Genomic DNA, 3,537 nt, shown 5'->3' with positions numbered 1-3,537 from the left:
CTTAGTTTCATGGTTATCAATTTCCTTCTCACACTTCATCAAGTATTACCTCCCCAGAGAGAATTAGTTCTATCCTCAGGTCCTGGCCATCTTTCTTGGGTCTCTCCGTTCTCCTCAACTAGATCCTGAGTTTGTGAAGAGCATAGTTTTTGACTCTACCTCAAGATCCTTCAGAGTTTCACTCAGGGTCTGGTGCCTTGTGGCCACTCAATAAATATTATTGACTTGGTTTTTACGGATGCTGTCACTGAGGCCCAAAGCAATTAAATGGCTTTTCCAGGGCTCTGCAACTAGTTAGTGGCTGAGCCAGGACGGGGTGGCAGCTCCTTCTTTCAGAGGGAAAGCTCACTGTTGGCAGTCTAAAAATTTTCGGTTATTTGCATATATTTACTTAGAAAGGAATTATAGACTGTGCTCAGTGCTTATTCTTGTTAACCATGTTATAATCTAAAGTAGTAGTTTTCAAATGGAGGTGGCATCATGCAGTGAGGGCAAACACAGGCTTCAAAATCAGGCAGACCTTCTGATTAGATGCTAACAGGCAAGTTCTTTAACTGCTGAGATCACTTTGTTCACCCATGAAAAGAGGATACTTGTGTTCACAGCCCAGAGCTTCTGTAGGGTTAAGCATGCTAGGAGGAGGTCTACCAGTTAGCTGTTCTTCAAGTATATCATTTGGGCAACAACTATACCAATTACTTTTTCACTTTATTTTTGTAATATGAAAATTCACTGAAAAGGAGACAAAAAATCACAGCAAATTACAAATTATAAAAGCTAAAAATTACCTCAAATGTTATAAAATCCAGTATACTAATACCTTGAAATACCTCTATAATAACATTTTTTAAGTATTTTAGCTACATACTTAAAAATTATTTTTATTGTGGTAAATGAATATAATAAAATCTGCTGTTGTAACCATCTTTAATTGTATAATTCAGTGGAATTCAGTGCATTTATGATGTTGTGCAACCATCACCACTAGCTGTTTCCACAATAGAGCCTGGGAGAGCTCTTCACTTAAAACACGACGGGAAGGACACCACCTGGAGTTGTGCAGCGCCAAGGCCCAGAACTTGCTACCCTCTTTCACGTCCAAGCTTTGGCACAACTTTTCCATCTGCCAGAAGTGCCCTAATTCAAACCCTTCTGCTGTTCCTACTCACTTCTCAGTCCCAGCCCAGGTAGACGTTTGAAGCCCTTATGGAATCCCCCCGGATTAGACTGAGTGCCCTTCCTCTGTGCTCCTACTCCACACTTACTCAGTTGTAGTGATTTCCACACTATTTTGCTTCCATTGATCTTTCTATCCTTCTAGACTCTGAGCCCCTCCAGGGCAAGAACTGTGTTTTATCAACCATGATTCCCTCATTCTAATGATTGGCTAGTGGGTTATTCTACAAATATCTGATGAATAAGTGAATGGAATAGCCAATCACCTACCAGTTTTTAATTTAAATGTATTATTTCCCTCAAATTCATTAATTCATTCATCCTTTCAACAAATATTTATTAAGCATCTTCTGTATGAGCCAAGCACTGATTTTAGATTACAGCAGAGAATAAGAAACAAAAGTCACCAATCTTCTGGACTTTATACTGTAGCTGGGAAGTGAGAGAACGTGTAGAGAAGCAGAAAATAAACAAATAAGTAAAATATATAGCATGCTTAACAGATCCATAGGTGATAATATTTGCTTTAAATATGCAAATACAGCTCTGCAAGGAAATATTAAGATGAAGGGGTAGAGGGAGAAAAAGTGTTGGTATGCATAGTCCTGTGGTAGAGAGTTTGGCTTTGGGGGAAGGTTGTCAGAATGGGAGATCGAGGACATTGGGAGAGTACTGGGTACCTCCCTAAGGATGGGAGAGAGGAAGTCTAGGGAAGTGAAAAAGGCAGAAAAGAGGGAGAAAACTGAAGCCAATCAGTATTACCAAAGTTTGCTCTAGGTTTAAGATTGGGTAGGGGGAAGAAACAGGGGTGAAAGACATGTTGGGAGAGGACTATGGGATACTTAAAGGGCATCCAAGAAATTAGGCAGAAGATGCTTCCTGGAAGATGCTATCCCATGATACTTCTAACCTCTTCCTTTCCAACTGTAGAAAAAAATATATGCAATATAATTTTTTAATTGTTAAGAGTCACTATGTGGGAGTACAGCCTTCTATGAGATGTGGCATCTCTAACCCTAGAAATAGTCCTTTAACTTGAACTGTAGAATTAAAATAACTTACGTCAGAATAATCACTTTTAGAGAGCCTTACAGAAGAGTCTGTAGGTAGTTTGGAAACAGAGTAGTGTTTTTCATCTCTCCCTTCCCAGGCTCCAGCACAGAGCCTGGATGAAGTGGCCAACAGGGACAAGAAAAGCCCAGAAAGAGGAGAAAAGTTCAGCAGGACTTCTACTGGAAATACCTTGCCTCCACATTTTTCTTTGATACTTGAGACTTTTACTTTCAAATTATTGTAACATTTTCTCATTATAAAGTAACACATTTCATTTATATATGGAATGCTTGAAAATAGGGAAAGCATGTAACACATTTCTTCAGGTCATGCAACCTGAAAGCCTATTAACAATAAATCATATTTTGCTGAATTTTTTATCCTCCTTAATGCAAGTCCTCAAATCCCTGAACAGTTATTGTTCTCTCCTGTCCCTCTTACTTCTAGACTGTGTTGAAAATCTGTATTAGGCAGAGTTCTTCAGAGAAAAGGACTAATTATATATATAAAAGAAGGAATTCACTGGCATGACTATGGAGAGTAAGAAGTCCCACAATCTGCCATTGTCAGATGGTGATCCAGGAAAGCTTGTGGTGTAATTCCAGTTCAAGACAGAAAGCCTGAGAAATAGTGGACCCAGTGGCATAAATCTTTGTAAAGGGGCGAGAAAAGATGAATATTCCAGCCCAGGTAGGCAAGCAGGAAGAAAAAGGGGCGAATTCCTCCTTCATCTGCCATTTCATTTTATTTTGGCCCTCAGTGGATTGAAGAATGCCCCCCTACACCGGAAGAGCAATCTACTTTACTGAGTCCACTTGCTCAAATGTTATTCTCATTCAGAAATACCCCCACGGGCACTCCCAGAAACAATCTGGGCACCCCATGGCCCAGTCACATTGACACGTAAAATTGACTCTCACAGAATCCCAAAGAGCGAGAGTCATGGACCCATGTTCCTAATAGCTTAGGCCATTGTTTGTGGCATTTGGCCCATACCCTTTCCACAGCTATGGTCACCCTCAATTGTGTCAGCTGCCTACAAAACTGAGTGATGGGATGGGGCTCTTCTTTAAATGACCACTCAGAGCCCCACTCCCTCCGCCTCCCCAAACACCCCAAGCCCCCGCTAAGAAATTGGAGCTCTGGAACCCTTTGGTAGCCAAAAGACCCTTGATGCAATTCAATCTCTGACTAGTTTCATGCAGAAATGTGGAGACCAGCATTCTCCCCCTACAACCAGCCATATGTTCTTACTGAGGCAATAGGGCACTAGAAAAGAACTTCTTGTCTTCTGACTGTGGCTCCCAT

Source organism: Rhinopithecus bieti, unplaced genomic scaffold (genome assembly GCF_001698545.2).
Source record: "Rhinopithecus bieti isolate Rb0 unplaced genomic scaffold, ASM169854v2 scaffold_37657, whole genome shotgun sequence".
NCBI classification, from domain to species: domain Eukaryota; kingdom Metazoa; phylum Chordata; class Mammalia; order Primates; family Cercopithecidae; genus Rhinopithecus; species Rhinopithecus bieti.
Note: the sequence above shows the minus strand (reverse complement) of the source record.